We start from the raw sequence: 19,263 nt of genomic DNA, 5'->3' as shown, positions 1-19,263 counted from the left end.
GAGGGTTTTAGGAAATGGAATCCCTATCCTTAAAGAGACAGCATGACAAACAGCCTGTGCAGATACGCTGTAGGACCAGGACTTGGGAAAATGCTGGGAGAAGATGAGAGGGAGAGTGTTTGCTCATCTCAGAGCATGACCTGGAGAGACCCCTCCAGGAACAAAGGAGCTAGCAGCATCATTTCCCTCCCCTGCTGCTCAGGACAAACACACAGCCACCCGCAGGAACCAGCAGGGCTGGGACACTCACTACCTAACTTGCTTACGTCAAGCAGTGCTTGCTTCAGCAGATCTGCCCTTCCCAGTCATGCCTGCCTCAGTCTTGGTGCTGTGGGCCCTTCTCATGCAAACCCTGCCAGTACCATATCTAACCTGTGTGTATTGCGGGACCTTAATTCTGGCAGTGGCAGGGGCAGGTCTCATTTTGTAAGCAGACCACCACACACCTTGCTAAAATGCACCCCACCCCTGCTGGGGACCAATAGACAAAGAGAGCCTCTGTAGACAATGGTACTGAAGGAAAAAGAGGCAAAACTCAAAAGCAGAGCACATGCAACACACATAGGAGACACTCCCTGAAGCGCCAGGCCCTGAGGAACATGGGACACTGCATTGCAGGGCACTACAGGACTTCTTTATAAGGCTGTTATTGTTAAGAGCAAGAGAAGTGGCTGACTTTCCTAACACACAAAAACAGACACAGAAAGTTAGACAAAATGAGACAGAAATATGTCCCAAATGAAAGAATAGGAGCAAACCACAGCGAGAGACCTAAGCGAAATGGACATGAGTAATATGCCCGATAAGAGAATTTAAAATAATGGTTATAAAGATACTCGACTGGAGAAGAGTGGAAGACATCTGTGAGACCCTTAACACAGATATAAAAAAGAACCAATCAGAGATCAAGAACACAATAAATGAAATTTAAAATACACTTGAGGCTCTCTCTCTCTCTCTCAACATAAACAAATAAATAAACTTAACAAAAATTTTTTTATAAAGGGGGCACTTGGGTGACTCAGTCGGTTAAGCATCCAACTCTTGGTTTGGGCTTAGGTCATGATCTCACAGTTTGTGAGTTCAAGCCCCGCTTCAGGAAAGCTATCCTAGGTTCTCCTTTTGCTGCTTATGCTTTGCCACCATGGTCACCACCAAAAGCAGTCCCCAAGCAGGGTTCTTTCTCCCTCTCTCTCTGCCCCCTCCCCTGCTTATGCTCTCTCTCTCTCTCTCTCTCTCTCTCAAAATAAATGAATAAATAATACACTTGATGGAATAAATAGTAGACTAAATGAAGCAGAGGAACAAATTAATGATCTCTAAGACAGAGTAATGGAAAATAACTAAGCTGAGCAAAGAAGAGGAAAGAAAATTATGCAAATTGAGAATACTCTTAGGGAACTCAGTGATTCTATCACACATAGTAACATTCACATTATAGGGATCTCAGAAGAAGAAGAGAGAGAAAAGGGAATAGAAAATTTATTTGAAGAAATAATAGCTGAAAACTTCTCTAATCTGGGGAAGGAAATAAGAGGCACGGAGATTCCCCCCAGAAATTCAACCCAAGGAGGTCTACACCAAGGCATATAATAATTAAAATAGCAGAAAGTAATGACAAATAAAAACATTTTTAAAGCAGCAAGAGAAGTAGTTACATATGGGAAAACCCTATTAGGCTATCAGTAGATTTTTCAGCAGACAGTTTTCAGGCCAAAGGGAGTGGCATAATATACTCAAAAGCACCGAGAGAGAAAAATCTGCAGCCAAGAATACTCTATCCAGCAAGGTTATCATTCAGAGTAGAAAGAAAGATAAAGAGTTTCTCAGACAATAACTATTAGAGTTCATGACCAATAAACCAGCCCTACAAGAAATATTAAAAGAGACACTTTGAGTGGAAAGACCGTAAGTGAGAGTATGAAAAGTAGAAACAAAATCAGTGAAAACAAGTACTTCTCTAAAAATCAGTCAAGAGATTCATAAAATAAAAGGAAGTAAATATCTATAGATATAGGACATATATTTAAAATGTGGGAGGGAGAAGAGTACAGAATGTGTTAAGAGTACAGACGGTTAAGTAACCATCAACTTAATATAAACTGCTATATGCAGAAGAGCTTAAGTACACACCTAATGGTAACCACAAATCAAAAACCACTAATAGATACATAAGAATAAAGAGAAAGGAATCCAAGTGTATCACTAAAAAAGTCAACTTATCATGAGAAGAGAGCAAGGGAGAAAGGATTAGAGAAAATCTATAGAAAAAAAAAAACACACTGAACAAGTAACTAAATAGCACTAAATACATACCTATCAGTAATTAGTTTGAATGTTAGTGGACCAAATGGTCCAACCAGAAGACACAGGGTGACAGAATGGATAAAAAAAAAACAAAACAAAACAAAAAACAAGACCTGTCTATAGGCTGCTTACAAGAGATTTATTTCAGACCTACAGACACCTGCATATTGGAAGTGAGGGGTTGGAGAAACATTTTTCATACAAATGGATGTCAAGAGAAAGCCAGAGTAGCAATAGTTTTATCAGACAAAATAAACATTAAAACAAAGACTGTAACAAGAGACAAAGAAGGACACTGTATAATAATAAAAGGGACAATCCAACAAGAGAATATAACAATTATAAATATTTATGCACCCAACATGAAAGCACCCCAATACATAAAAACAGTTACTAACAAACAAACGAAATAATAGATAATAATATAATAATAGTAGGAGACTTGAACACCGCACTTACATTGATGGGCAGATCATACAAACAGGAAATCAACAAGGAAACAGTGGCTTTGATTGACACACTGGACCAGATAGATTTAACAGGTATATTGAGAACAGTCCATCCTATAACAACAGAATACACATTCTTTCCAAGTGCACACAGAACATTCTCCAGAATAGATCACATATTAGGTCACAAAACAAGCCTTAACAAATTCAAGAAAATCAAAGTCATACTATGCATCTTTTCTGACCACAATGCTCTGAAACTAGAAATTAACCACAAGAAAAAATCTGGAAAGAGCACAAATACACGGAGGTTAAATAACATGCTACTAAACAACGAATGGGTTAACCAAGAAATCAAAAGTTACATGGAAACAAGTAAAATCAATGGTCCAAAATTTTGGGGATACAACAAAAGTAGTTCTAAGAAGGAAGTTTATAGGAAGACAAGCCTACCTCAAGAAGCAAAAAAATAAAAATAAAAAATCTTGGATCCAACAAAACATTAAAAAAATTATTCACCATGACCAAGCGGGATTTATACCTGGGATGTAGGGCTAGTTCAATATCCGCAAAACAACGTGATTCATCACATCAATAAAAGAAAGGACAAGAACCATATGATCCTCTCAATAGATTCAGACAAAGCATTTAACAGAATATAGCATCCTTTCTTGATAAAAACCCTCAAGAAAGTAGGGCTAGAAGGAGCATACCTCGAGAAAAGCCATATATGAATGACCCAATGCTAGTATCATCTTCAATGGGGAAAAACTGAGAGCTTTCCCCGTAAGATCAGGAACAAGACAGGGATGTCCACTCTCACCACTGTTATTCAACATAGTATTGGAAGTCTTAGCCTCTGCAATCAGACAACACAAAGAAATAAAAGGCACCCAAATTGGCCAGGAGGAGGTCAAACTGTCACTCTTCGCAGATGACATGGTACTTTACATGGAAAACCCAAAAGATTCCACCAAAAAACTGCTAGAACTGATTCATGAATTCATCAAAGTTGCAGGATATAAAATCAACACACAGAAATCGGGTGCATACCTATACACCAACGATGAAGCGACAGAAAGAGAAACCAAGGAATAGATCCCATTTACAGTTGCACAAAAGACCATAAAATACCTAGGAATAAATCTAACCAAAGAGGTGAAAAATCTATACACTGAAAACTATAGAAAGCTTATGAAAGAAATTGAAGAAGACACAAAAAAATGGAAAAAGATTCCATGCTCCTGGATAGGAAGAACAAATGTTGTTAAAATGTCGATACTACCCAAAGCAATCTACATATTCAATGCAATCCCTATCAAAGTAACACCAGCATTCTTCACAGAACTAGAATAAATAATTCTAAAATTTGTATGGAACCAGAAAATACCCCGAATAGCCAAAGCAATCTTGAAAAAGAAAAACAAAGCAGGAGGCATCACAATCCCAGACTTCAAGCTGTATTACAAAGCTGTAATCACCAACACAGTATGGTACTGGCACAAGAACAGATACTCAGATCAATGGAACAGAATAGAGAACCCAGAAATGGACCCACAAACGTATGGCTAACTAATCTTTGACAAAGCAGGAAAGAATATCCAATGGAATCAAGACAGTCTCTTCAGCAAGTGGTGCTGGGGAAACCGGACAGCGACATGCAGAAGAATGAACCCGGACCACTGTCTTATACCATACACAAAAATAAACTCAAAATGGATGAAAGACCTAAATGTAAGACAGGAAGCCATCAAAATCCTCAAGGATAAAGCAGGCAAAAACCTCTTTGATCTTGGCCGCAGCAACTTCTTACTCAACACATCTCCGGAAGCAAGGGAAACCAAAGCAAACATGAACTACTAGGACCTCATGAAAATAAAACTCTTCTGCACAGCGAAGGAAACAATCAGCAAAACCAAAAGGCAACCAACAAAATGGGAGAAGATATTTGCAAATGACATATCAGATAAAGGGTTAGTATCCAAAATCTATAAAGAACTTATCAAACTCAACACCCAAAAAACAAACAATCCAGTGAAGAAATGGGCAAAAGACATGAATAGACACTTCTCCCAAGAAGACATCTAGATGGCCAACTGACACATGAAAAAATGTTCATAACTCCTCATCAGGGAAATACAAAGCAAAACCACAATGAGATACTACCTTACACCTGTCAGAATGGTTAACATTAACAACTCAGACAACAACAGATGTTGGCAAGGATGGGGAGAAAGAGTATCCCTTTCACACTGCTGGTTGGAATGCAAGCTGGTGCAGCCAGTCTGGAAAACAGTATGGAGTTTCCTCAAAAAAACTAAAAATATAACTACCCTATGACCCAGCAATTGCACTACTAGGCATTTATCCAAGGGATACAAATGTGCTATTTTGAAGGGACATATGCACCCCTCATGTTTATAGCAGCACTATCAACAATAGCCAAAGTATGAAAAGAGCCCACATGTCCATCAATGGATGAATGGATAAAGAAGATGTGGTATATATATACAATGGAGTATTACTCGGCAATGAAAAAGAATGAAATCTTGCCATTTGCAACTACGTGGATGGAACTGGAGGGTATTATGCTAAGTGAAATTAGTCAGTCAGAGAAAAACAAAAATCATATGACTTCTCTCATATGAGGACTTTAAGAGAAAAAAAGATGAACATAAGGGAAAGGAAACAAAAATAATATAAAAACAGGCAGGGGGACAAAGCAGAAGAGACTCATAAATATGGAGAACAAATTGAGGGTTATGGGAGGGGTTGTGGGAGGGGGGTTGGGCTAAATGGATAAGGGACACTAAGGAATCTACTCCTGAAATCATTGTTGCACTATATGCTAAATAATTTGGATGTAAATTTTAAAAATAAAAAATAAAATTAAAAAAAGTCTCAAATAAACAACATAATTTATACCTAAAGGAGCTAGAAAGAGAAAAAGAAAACCCAAAACTAAAAAAATAATAGTAATAATAGAACAGATCAATGAAACCAGGAGCTGGTTCTTTGAAAAGATCAACACAGTAGATAAATCTCTAGCCACACTCATCAAACAAGATCCAAATAAGCAAAATCACCAATGACAGAGGAGAAATAACCAACACTACAGAAATACAACTGTAACAGATTATGAAACCTATATGCCAACAAATTGAACAACTTAGAAGAAATGGATAAGTTCCTAGAAACCTAACAAAACTAAAACAGGAAGAAAGAAAAATTTGAACAGAGCAATTACCAGCAATAAAATTGAATCAGTAATTTAAAAAACTTCCCAAAAAACAAAAGTCCAGGATCAGAGAGCTTCACAGCCAAATTCTATCAAACATTTAGAGAAGAGTTAATACCTGTTCTCAAACTATTCCCAAAAAAATAGAAGAGGAAGGAAAACTTCCAAATTCATTCTATGAGGCCAGTATCACCCTGATATCAAAACCATATAAAGACACCACAGAAAAAGAGACTTACAGGCCAATATCTCTCATGAATATAGAGGCAAAAATCCTCAACAAAATATTAGCAAACCAAATCCAACAATACATTTAAAAAAATCATACACAATGATCAATAGGATTTATTCCCGGGATACAAGGATGGTTTAATATTTGCAACACAATCAACAGGATATGTCACATCAATAAGAGAAAGAATAAAAACCATATGATTATTTCAATGGTTTCAGAAACAAACATTTGACAAAGTACAACATCCATTCATGACAAAAACCCTATACTAAGTAGGTTTAGAGGGAACATACCTCAACATAATAAAGGCCATATATGAAAAAAACCCAGTGAATATCATACTCAATGGTGAAAACCGATGTTTTCCCCTAAGATCATGAACAAGACAAGGATGTGCACTTTCACCACTTATATTCAACCTAGTACTAGAAATCCTAGCTGCAGCTATGAGACAACATGAAGAAATAAAAGACATCCAAATTGGTAAGGAAGAACTAAAACCATCGCTATTTGCATATGATGTGATACTATGTATAGAAAATGTTAAAGAATCCACCAAAAAACTACTTACTAGAACTGATAAATGAATTCAATAAAGTTGCAGGATACAAAAATCAATGTACAGAAATTTCTTGCATTCCTATACACTACTGATGAAGCAGCAGAATGTGAAATTAAGAAAATCCCATTTACAGTTGCACCCAAAACAATCATATATCTAGGAATAAACTTAACCAACAAGATGAAAGACCTATACTCTGAAACTATAAAACACTGATAACAGAAATTCATGACAATGCCAAGAAATGGAAAAACATTCCATGCTCATGGATCAGAAGAACAAATTGTGTTAAAATGTCTGTTCTAACCAAAGCAATCTGCAGATTTAATGCACTTCCTATCAAAATATCAACAACATTTTTCACAGAACTAGAATAAACTGTCCTAAAATTTGTATGGAACCATAAAAGACCTCAAGTAGCCAAAGCAGTCTTGAAAAAAACAAAACAAAACTGGAGGGATCACCATTTCAGACTTCAAGTTATATTACAAAATGGTAGTAATTAAAACAGTATGGTACTGGCATAAAAATACTTATATAGATCAATGGAACAATAGAAAATCCATAAATAAACCCATAATTATATGGTCAGTTAATCTTTGACAAAGGAGGAATGAATATACAATGAATAAAAATAGTCTCTTCAACAAATGGTGTTGAGAAAACTGGAAAGTCCCATGGAAAATAATGAAACTAGACCACTTTCTTACACCATACACAAAAATAAACTCAAAATGGATTAAAGACCTAAATGTGAGACCTGAAACCATAAAAATCCGTGAAGAGAGCACAGGCAGTTATTTCTCTGACATTGGCCATAGCAACATTTTTGTAGGTGTGTCTCCTGATGAAAGGGAGATAAAAGCAAAAATAAACTATTGGAACTACATCAAGATAAGAAGCTTCTGCACAGTGAAGTAAATAATCCACAAAACTAAAAGGCAACCTACTGAATGGGAGAAGATATTTGCAAACGGCATATCTGCTAAAGGATTGGTATCCAAAATAAATAAAGAACTGATACAAGTCAATACCCCCAAAATGAATAATCCATTTAAAAAATGGGCAGAAGACATGAACAGACATTTGTCCAAAGAAGATATACAGATGGCCAGTGGACACATGAAAAGATGCTGAGCATCATCCATCATGAGGGAAATGCAAATGAAAACTGCAAAGAGATAATCATCTTACATCTGTTAGAATGGTAAAAATAAAAAACACAAGTAACAACAAGTGTTTGTGAGGATGTGTAGAAAAAGGAACCCTCTTGCAAACTGGTGCAGCCACTGTGGAAGACAACATATGGAGGTTCCTCAAAATTTTAAATACCCTATGATCCAGTAATTGCACTACTGGGTATTTACCCAAAAAATACAAAAACGCTAATTCAAAAGGATATACATACCCCTATGTTTATTGCAGCATTATTTACAATAGCCAAGGTAAGCAAGCAGCCTAAGTATGCATCAACTGATGAATGGATAAGGAGGATGTGGTGTATACACACACACACACACACACACACACACACACACGTACACAACATACACATGTATACAATGGCATATTATTCAGCCATAAAAGAGAATGGAATCTTGTCATTTGTGATGACATGGATAGAATATAATGCTAAGCAAAAGAAGTCAGAAAAAGACAAATACCATATGATCTCACTCATATGGAATTTAAGAAACAAACATGCAAAGGAAAAAGAGAAACCAAGAAACAGACTCTTAACTATAGAGAACCAACTGATGGTTGCCAGAGAGGAGGCGGGTGGAGGGATGGGTGAAATAGGTGAATAGGATTGAAGAGTACACTTACCATGATGAAAAAAATAAAATAAAAAAATAAGATAAAAAAGAAAGCTAAGCTTAAGCCTGCGATGTCAACTCTAAGCCTTATATATTCTCCTCCAAGTCAATGTAATATCTCTTCTCTCTTTCTCCTCAAATTAACAAATTATCAGAGCACTTCTTGAGACATCTAAATTTCCATAATAATATTTTACTGTCAAAACCATCAGCCATTACTTTCTCCAGTGCTATGCTGTGTGGCCCTCTCCTCTGCCTCCTCTACCTTTTCTCTAACCTCAATAACTACACAGGGAATTTTTTTCTCTCTCAGGTAAGTGGTCAGAAATTGAACATGTCGATATCTGCAACTATTTGTAAGACCAAAAGCTCCCCCAGGGCTATTGGTGATGGGTGTTAGGAGGGCACTTGTGATGAGCACTGAGTGTTTTATGTAAGTGATGAAACCAATATTGCACTGTATGCTGATTAACTAAAATTTAAATTAAAAAAAAAAGTTATTTTCAGGAGAGAAAAAAAGGATTGTCATCAGTCGCTTTGAAATCATAGGCAGCGTCTAATCCAGGTCTCAGAGGCTTTCTCTCACTCTCCGCTGCCCCTCTGCCTCAGGCCTGACCACTTCAGTGGCTTGATCCAGGAGCGATTCAAACATCTCTCTGGGCTTTGAGTCTGTGCTCCTTGTAAATGCCCCTTCAGAGGGCTTCTACTGCAAGTTTATTTGAGAGTAAAAGGGATTTGTGTTATCATATTCACTTCTATGCCAGTTAAATGCAGTAGCTGATGTTCCACGTTCGCTTCACCTCCATCGGAACTCTTATTCAGCTACATCTTAGCCACTTCCTGGAATTCTTTGGCTGTATAGTTGACACTTGAACAACATAGGTTTGAACTGCACTTATATGCAGACTTTTTAAAATAAGTATTCCTATAGTACTATAAATGTATTTTGTCTTCCTTATGAGTTTCTTTTTTTTTTTTCAATATATGAAATTTATTGTCAAATTGGTTTCCATACAACACCCAGTGCTCATCCCAAAAAGTGCCTTCCTCAATACCCATCACCCACCCTTCCCTCCCTCCCACCCCCCATCAACCCTCAGTTCTCAGTTTTTGTTTTTTTTTTCTCAACGTTTTATTTTTACTTTTGGGACAGAGAGAGACAGAGCATGAACGGGGGAGGGGCAAAGAGAGAGGGAGACACAGAATCGGAAACAGGCTCCAGGCTCTGAGCCATCAGCCCAGAGCCTGACGCGGGGCTCGAACTCACAGACTGTGAGATCGTGACCTGGCTGAAGTCGGATGCTTAACCGACTGCGCCACCCAGGCGCCCCAGTTCTCAGTTTTTAAGAGTCTCTTATGCTTTGGCTCTCTCCCACTCTAACCTCTTTTTTTTTTTTCCTTCCCCTCCTCCATGGGTTTCTGTTAAGTTTCTCAGGATCCACATAAGAGTGAAACCATATGGTATCTGTCTTTCTCTGTATGGCTTATTTCACTTAGCATCACACTCTCCAGTTCCATCCACATTGCTACAAAGGGACATATTTCGTTCTTTCTCATTGCCATGTAGTACTCCATTGTGTATATAAATGACAATTTCTTTATCCATTCATCAGTTGATGCTTATGAGTTTCTTAATAACATTTTCTTTTCTCCAGCTTACTTTATTGTAAGAATACAGTATAATGCTTGTAACATACAAAACGCGTATTGGTCAAGCTTTCAATCAACAGTAGGTTATTAATAGTTAAGTTTTGGGGAAGTCAAAGTTACATGCATACTTTTGATTGAGCAGGGCGTTGGTGCTGCTAACCTCCACATTGTTCAAGCGTCGCTATACTAATCATAATCATAAGCATCTAATGAGCATTTTCTTGTAGTACACACTATTTACATGCATCATCAAATTTCATTGTCACAAAATCCCTGTGAGGTTAATATAATTATTTTTTAAATTAACACAGTTATTAGTATGAATTTATACTGTAATTAGTGTAATTATCTTTCTTAATAAGAAAAGGAAGGCACAGAAACATTAACCAACTTGGGCATGATTGCATCATTAGTAAAAGACAGACCGGGGATTCGAACCCAGGTGGTCTGAAGCATAATGCTCAACTGAGAAGATTCTGCTGTCATGGTTCATGGCTCAGCTGAGGAATAGAAGTGGGGGGGCTGCACTTCTGTGCCATTCATTTATTCCTAGTAATACCACAGTAAAGGGGTGTATGGATGTTTGAAACTTTAGAATGTTATGATAGTTGAGAAGGATTGTTTGACAAGGGAAACAAAAATTTTCACCTGTACACAGGCTATGCCTATTCTCATGGTTCAAGGGATGTAACACAAACACAAAGGAAAATCCGTTACCAGTGGGGCCTTCATGGGCACAACCCAATTCCTGACTATGGTTGTCTGTCTTCAGGTTCATACCTTTCTTAAATCCTCCATAGTATAAATCCCCCCCTTTAGAACAGGTATCCTCAGGTGCCCTACTTCCTGCCATCAGCAGCAGATCTACTTTCTCTGCACTAGTATATATCCTGACATATAATAATCTACAAGTTTTTTCCCCCAAAGTGAATTATTCAGGTAGCCATAGGGATTGTACTTAAGGAAAAGATCCTCTGTAATCTAGAGGAGAACGATAGAAGCAATCTGTGGTCCAGAGGTCTTTACCACTGGCATGCCATTCAAGAGGGGTTTGGGTCTCTGCACCCATGGAACCAGTCCTAGGTGGTGTTTCTGTGCCAAGTTGCCTCCCCTTTAAGACTGCTCATCAGCATGAGGTGTATATTTCTTCCCCAGTCTTCTCAGTCATTCAGCAGGAAAATAATGGTATGCATGCACCTGCACACGCACATGTATGTACACACATGCACACACATCCTGATGAACAGAAAAACGAGGCCATGGATCTTACTATCTTTTTCAAGCAACAGAGTATCTGGTGCTCGATTGCCAACCAATGGCTACCAAAAGACCTGGCTGAAACCCTGAAACTGCTGTTTTTAGAACCACATTTTAAGACTGGATATTCTTTTTAAAAAATGTTTGTTTATTTTTGAAAGAGAGAGAGTAGGGGAGGGGCAAAGGGGGGAGGAACAGCGAGGATCCGAAGTGGGCTCTGTGCTGACAGCAGAGAGTTCAATGCAGGGCTCAAACTCTCACACTGTGAGATCGTGACCTGAGTCAAAGTCAGATGTTTAACTGACTTAGCTACCCAGGTGTTCCAAGACTGGATATTCTTGATATTCTCTTTCAAAGAGGGAACACAGAACGATGGATCATCACTCTCATCTCCCAAATCAAAAAGGTAGATGTAGGAGCTGCTTTTTCAATTTATATAAAAATTTGTGACTCACAATGGTTATGGGACGATCGACCTTTCTTATGCAAACAACAGCTTCTAAAGCAGCTGCTTTAAATTTATGGAGCTTGGCTGTCCAAAGAAGAAGCAGTTTTGATTCTTAAATGGTCTCTGTGCCCTAGGGCAGAACGTGTTGTTTGTAGTAACAGGAAAAATTTGTGGTCCAGAAGTCCTCCTCTTTGGCAGCCAGGTAAGCAGAGAAGAAACTATTGTTAACCTCACCCTTGCTGCACCCTGGTTTCAGTGGGAATACACATATTACATAGAAAAGTCCCTGTCAAGAAAGAAAGGTCAGGGAAGTACAGGCAAGGAGATGAAACAAAGGTGCAGTGGTACCACTGAGTGAGACCCTGGAAGGTGAGCATTGCACAAAGCTTGGTATTTTAGATTCCATAATTGCAGCATTTAAGAATTATGCCCCTCTGTGCTCAGTCTTTCTCTGACTTGGATGCTCTCATGCAGTCAGTCATTGTGGGAAGGGTTGAGGAGTTGAATTTTATCTTTCAAAGACAAAATAAGGGCAAATAGGGAGATCTGGGAGACCCAGGGTCAGGCCTTTGGGAAAGCAAGGGGAGAGTGGTAGAATTGACTCAGCATTCAAAATCCTGGAAGCTGTGCCTGACTCTGGGCTTGGTCTGGGAACAGAGTCCCTTCTGATAATCCTGAACCAGGCTCTTTATGCCCTTTCCTAGAAGAAACTACTTGTGCCTAGGACTTTGGGATCTAGAAAAGCACTTGGAGATGCTCAGAAAATCACAATGAGAGGGGAGGTTTGGAGATGGGGGAAGAGATACAAGGAGAACATCCCCAGAACGTTTCAGTTGAGATTCATTTAGAGATTTTACACAATCCTTTAGATATTCCTTCAATTTTTGGTCACCCTGGCTTTTAGAACTCCAGATCTCCCCTTGTTTTTGGTAAATTGGAATTCATTTAATTTTCTTGCTGCTCACTCATCCGAGAGAAACCAGTCTGTTCTGAACCGGAGTCTCTGACTTCAAAGGCCATTCTAGAAGAAATTGTTCTTGATCTTCTCTTCCTGTTTACTCCCAGACAAGATGACTCTAAGCCTTAAAGATAGTTAACCTTTAGCAGGTCACTCCTGCACTAACCCCACTGCCAGGTTTGTCTCCTTGCCATGCTAGAGCCTCAGCTGCAGCCCGTGGGCTATGGCCCTCTTTGGACAGGTGACCTCTGAGAGTAGTCTGTTGGCTGATGCATCTGACACCTACTCAGGCTAGGGGGATGTGTGTGATTCCTGAGATTCCCACACACCCAAATCTTCCATTATCTTACCTCAGTTATGTTCTTGTGCTTTGGCATTGGGGGAGCATATATGAAAGAATATCCTATTCACTTTTGCTTGGGAAATAGAAATAGTGAATTTCATAGAGTTATGTTGCACAGTGGTGGGTCCAAGTTTTCCCAGTATAACTTTCTAACAAATTTGTGTGAACCTAGGTCAATATTCTCACTCTCCTGCACACCAGGGTTTTCTTGGGTAGATGAGAACAGGCAGAAGTTATACTGCTCCCGAGCAGAATAACTCGGGAGCACTATAACTTCTAGTCGCTCTTCTCCAGACTGACTGGTCAATGTCCTAGCAGCCTGTAGAGGGAAGCACACTAAATAGGTAATGGGTATTAAGGAGGGCACTTGTTATGTTGACACTTGGGTATTATATGTAAATGATGAATCACTAAATTCTACACCTGAAACCAATATTACACTATATGTTAACGAATCAGAACTTAACTTACATTTTGAAAAAGAAAAAAAAAAAAAAAAAGAAAGCACATGAGCATTTACTGTGACCGCAGTCCTGGAAGTTGGGCGAGAACTGCTGTTAGGGGTGGCTTGCAGCAGCCTTCCATCCCGTACTCATCACTCCAAAACGGGGTGGGCAACAACTGGAACAGGGGAGTGTTAGGCAGTGGGCTGGGGCAATGGAACAGGATTTCAGGGCAAAGCCTCACTGCCTTAGAGACTGAGATCCTGCTGACTCAGTGTAAGAAAAGCCTCAGGAAATATGGGCTTTTGAGGAGGAGTCCTCTTGAAGAAGTCCATTGTCACTCCTGGCCTCCCCACAACCCATCCACTGTCAAGTCGGTTAGATGAGTTAAGCTCCAAAGCAGGGCATGTGATAGGAGCCGAATCGATGGGAAGTGGTGACCCAGAATCCATGTCTGACCCTGAATTCCCGTCTCTTGCTCTGTTAGCACCAATCAGACATGATCCCTGACCTGACAGCTGAGAGCACCCAGATCACGATCTCCCTCTGTCTTCACACTGCGGTGAAATTGCAATTCAGTCCTGTTTCTTAGGCATAAAATAAAGACATGGGGCTCTATTGCTTCCATGCCCAACTCCTCCATTTGACCCACTGGGGAAAACGGTACCTGCCCACAGCGAGAAAGTCTGAAGGACAGTGAAAGGAGGGAAGTGGGGCTGCTTTGGGTTGAGTATGGGGGGACGGCAAGGGTTTCTGGAGTGAGACCCAGGCATGCCGGGCAGTGATGTGGGGTGGGTCCAGCTACTAGAGGGAGTGCGGTTCTGAGGCAGGGCTGGGTGAAGGGCCAGCCAGGAGAACGAGTCAGCCAGACCCCATGTCCCCTGCTGGCCCGGCAGTGAGGCAGGTTTGCACTGCGTGCAAGGGAAATGGTCATGGAGGAGAAACGTGCCTGGACCTCCGTCACACGTGTCCTTTTTTCTGGGTGTGTGGGGCTCAGATGGAGTCCTGTAATAAAGCAAGGCTCCCTCTTGTCGTGGACTCACCTGGGACCAGATGATCCCACCCTCAGGTGTGTTCCCTGCTGAGCAGGGCCAGGGAAAGTGCTTGTCTGAGGTTGGCAGAAATGGTTGAAGGGCATATTGCTCTATGCAGGGAACTTTCTCTGTGTGAGTGGGGGTGGTGTTCTGCTTTTATTTTCTTTTTCCCTGTATCCTTTGCCCCTTCGCTGCCCTCCTGCAGGGACAAAGTGAGCCCAACCACGGGCTGACTACAAAGGAGCCAAATGTGGCCTCAAGTCCATTACCTTCTCCTCTGTCTGCAGAGATAGGACGTGGGTACAGGTTGAGCCTCTGGGCAGGGCGGGAGCAGCAAAGAGCAGGACAGCGAGTCCTTCAACCACCCATCTAGGAAGGGGCAGCAGGCTGGAAAGGCTTTGAATAGGAGCCAGGGGTGGAGGGGAGAAGGTGCAGACCCTCAGCCCCAGGAGAGGCCCCAGGGGAGGGCTGGGAACCTAGTTCTGGGGACTCAGATATGGAGGCGGGGAGGAAAGAATGCCTGGACAGCACATCCTCTCTCTCTGTGGGAGGGAGAGGTGGCCACGGGTGTGCAAGGTCTGTCGGAGGCACACACTAAGATCCTGAGGACAGAAGTGTTGAAAGGCTAAGCAGCTAGCCAAAGCTTCTGGCTGAGTCTGGAAGGCAACTCAGGTGTTAGCCCGTTTAAAGGGATTTACCAGGGCACCGGCTCCTGAATCTCCCACCATTTCTGGGCCTCACATTCAACAGGGAAGACAGGTACACTGATAAAGTCACAATTTTCACAACAAGGAACCAGAATCTCATACGTATCATGTACAACCCTTCTCAGATTGTAAAGGAAAGAAACAGCATGATGTAGTGGAAGGATATGGCTCACCGGGTCCAACCTTGTTCCCTGGGGAATAATACTTCATCTCTAAGTGTACTTGGGCTTCAAGCACACTTGAAGATGAGGTCAATTATTTCTAAGCTATGTGGTTGTTCAGAGAAGTCAAAGAAATCAAGAATGTTTGCCACCAAGTAGGGTCTTACTGACCATTATCGTATGTGAATTTATTAAGTCCTAATAACTACAGCTGATATACCTCTGACAGCCCTTGATTTCACCTGTGAGGTCCCAGATCCCATAGAAATGAGTAACTTGTTTAAGGTCACGTAGCAGGTAGGTAGCACCCTTGGGCCTCCATCCCAGATGTACAGGGAGTACCCTCCTGGCGAAGATTATGTGAGGGATCGTACTTGGGAATAGCATGTGTCTGGCTCTGGGAATAAGTCCACTCAGATAAGTGGGCCCCACACTCACTCTGTCCCCAAGACAGGGGAATCTGCCATTGCCATCGCCTGTCTTCTCTGTGGTGACCACCAACCATAGGTCATCCCACAACTTGGTACTAGGGGCTTTTCACCGTTCCCTCGTGTCTCAGGTTAACCACACCAACGATGCATTCACTTTTTCATCAGATAGTCTTGCCTATCTGATAATTGCAAAGCATCCAAGTGCTGAGGAGAAAGCAGCAAACACAACACAGGGAAATCTTGCATTCAGGGCGCTTTCGTTCTTGAGAGGGGAAAGAGGCAAGAAAACATAAATGAGGAAAGTCTTAGAATGACAAAGCGGCTTGAGCATGCCGGAGAAAACGGGAAAGGGACGTGGCAAGCGTGGTAAGGGAGTTTTGCACGTATGGACAAATATTTCCTATTTACATGTGTGTATATTGGAAAGCCTCGGTGATAAAGTGACACTTAGTAGATGAAGGAGGGAGGCACAAATGTGTGGCACCATCTGGAGGAAGTGAGGCAAAGGCAGGGGACTGATGGGAAAGCTCATTTCCATCCCACCCTGCTCCCTTCCCCGCTCTGTCCCCTTTCTAGTGACTAATCCAAATATGTCTTCCTCTCTCCCCATAATCCCCAGTGTACGTCTCTCCCACTGGAATCATTTCCGGTCTTTGTCTCCCTTGAACAAATTAGTGAAGGGAAACTGATCATCTTCACCTCTGCATCCCCCTTTCTTGTGCTGCCCCATCCATCTCTCAGAGTGGTGTTAATGCTGGGCGGTCAGACCACATCTGGAGTATCCTGATGGCAGTGACGACTCACTTTGGGAGGGAGGGAGTACCGCTGGAGGTCATGCTGAGGCCAGTGTCTGGATGGTTCTGGTACCTGAAAAGGACTGAGCCACTCCCTCGCAAGGCTCAGGGCCCCCCAGATTTGCTACATGTGAAAGGCTGTTCTGGAACGTGGGCTTAGACATGCTCCGTGTAGGCCAACGAATAGAACGACAAGCGAAGTGAAGAGGTACTAGGGAGAGAGATTCTACACCAACGTTAATCAGTTCCTTATGCTAGATCTACTAAAGTGAAGTGAGCTGTCTGGGTGGGCTGAGTTCCAAGTATCTGGAGAAATGCAAATGCAGACAGGATGTACCGTCTCCTGGGAACGTTGTAGAGAGGATTCAGGTGGCTTGATCTGAAATCATGTGATCTAGTGGGATGCCTGAGGGCAGGTGATGGGAATAAATAAAGCTGGGACGTCTATCTGGGACCACCTTAGGAATGGGCCCCGGGATGTTCCAGTTGCTTCTGGTGGGCATATTCACAGTGCTCTTCATGGATGAAGGTAAAACCTGTGAGGGAGGCAGTGATGGGTGGTGAGAGGCTATATGGGGAGGAAACTGAGGTGGTTTCTCAACTTGACTTTTGAGCTACTGTAAAATGGCTGATAGAGAATTTTTCTTCTTCTCTTCATAGGAGACAGAGTCCTGACATCAAAAGGTATGGTGTAGTTGGTCTGCAGTTTTTGGATAAATAATGGCACAATGAGAGGGGACATTCCTGATTTTTTCACAGATTTTCTACCCTCCCTGACTATATTCCACTCTCTGCACTCAGTGCTCTAATGTCTTCTTTATGGCCCCAGACTTTGGTGAAGGGGAGAGGAGTCTTGAATCCTTGGAGTCATAGCTGTCACCCACTCAGGGGAGTAAGGACCCCTGGCAGAAGTTGGGAAGGGTGTCAACTTCCTTCTTTGACATCTGTACCTCACCAGTGTAAATGCTGACAGGAGAGGTAGCAGAATTACTTTCCCTAGAGCTCTGCTTTAAATCTTTTCTCTCTTTAGGGATACGGTTTTGCTATCAGTGTGACTTCTTTGATGGATTCAAATGCCTCACTCACTTGAAAAAGTGCTGGAAGTTCAATCTAATGATATATAACAGGAGTTGTACCATAGATCACTATTACTATAATGATAAAATTACAGGTAAGTGAGAGGGAGAGAGAGACACAAGACAATTACCAGTGGTGCCCACCTTCCTTGAGGTCAAGGTGTGGAGGGAACAGGGACCATGAGAGAGGCTGGGAAAATGGAATTCTCCATACCCCGACCTCGGGTGGAGCCTGTGTGGGAGGCAGATGTCTTTTGCCTGATCCTGTCTAGAGAGACCGTGATGAGATGCAGGCACAGTTTGGGGCTCATCCGTGGCTACAGAAAACCAATGAGATTTTTGAGAGCCATCATTGCCAGGGAAACAGTGTGATTAAGTAAGGCAATTACCTTTACTTTTCTTCTCTCTTTAGGGAGATATCTGTACCGATATACAAAACTGTCTTGTAATCCTTGTGAAGAGGGAATGTTCCAAATATACCATGACTTACTGCAGAAACATTTTGCTGCAATCATGCTGACTTGTGTAATAATGGCAATATAAATATGGATACTACAGTGAAATTTGGAAAAGGGATAGATTTGATGGCTGAAAAGTCATGAGGTAAATCAAGATAAACATGTGCTTAAGATTTTTAAACTATATGGGAATACACATCTTCTTAAATAATACTCTCCCCCTGAACTAGAAAAAGAGATAATATAGGGGCTGGCTTAGTCAGAAGAACATGGGGCTCTGGATTTTTGGTTATGAGTTCAAACCCACATTGTGTGTAGAGATTACATAAATAAACAAACAAACAAACAAACAAACAAAAAAGAGAGAGAAAAAAAGAGATAGTATAAATGGAAACAGACCATAAAGTAGAAAAGATACACACAAACACACACACCATAAAACAACATGACTGCACTGACTAAACATATCAGCCAAATTAATTAAAAAAAAGATTTTAGTTTGGTAAACAGAGCAAAATCCAACTCTATGATGTTCAGAAATATGGCCAAATAGTCAGCGTTGGTGGTATAGTGGTGAGCATAGCTGCCTTCCAGAAATATGGCCAAATCAAAGCAATTAAAAATGTGCAAATATAAATGCATGGGAAAATATATATTAAAAATTAATATGGATCATGAGCCTATATTTTATGCTCCAGATCATCAAAAGAGAGAATATATACTTCATGTTATTAAAGCCACTAATCTACAATAAAGATATAAATTATTAAAATTGAGGCAGCCAATACCACAGCCATGACTTTTGGTAACAACTCTTCTATAGAAATTATAGGAGATATGATGAGAAAAAGAAATGCATGCTAATCACCAGAACATGTGGGTAAATAATTAGCAA

General features: G+C 40.9%; 1 protein-coding gene across 4 annotated transcripts in view; it reads left to right on the top strand.

The window, feature by feature from the left end:
• Window positions 1–19,263, top strand: part of PATE2 (prostate and testis expressed 2) — a 62,088-nt gene that overhangs the window by 7,868 nt on the left and 34,957 nt on the right. For 2 of the 4 annotated variants that reach the window (XR_007156246.1, XM_047877860.1), the window contains exons 4-6: window positions 17,495–17,518; window positions 17,865–18,005; window positions 18,323–18,513. The gene's annotated coding sequence lies outside the window, so the exon portion shown is untranslated. The remainder of the gene's footprint in view (window positions 1–17,494; window positions 17,519–17,864; window positions 18,006–18,322; window positions 18,514–19,263) is intronic. The other 2 variants (XM_047877861.1, XM_047877862.1) reach the window with 2 other exon arrangements.

Source organism: Prionailurus viverrinus, chromosome D1 (assembly GCF_022837055.1).
Source record: "Prionailurus viverrinus isolate Anna chromosome D1, UM_Priviv_1.0, whole genome shotgun sequence".
NCBI lineage: Eukaryota > Metazoa > Chordata > Mammalia > Carnivora > Felidae > Prionailurus > Prionailurus viverrinus.
The sequence above is the reverse complement of the archived record's forward strand: the minus strand, read 5'-3'. Positions and strand labels throughout refer to the sequence as shown.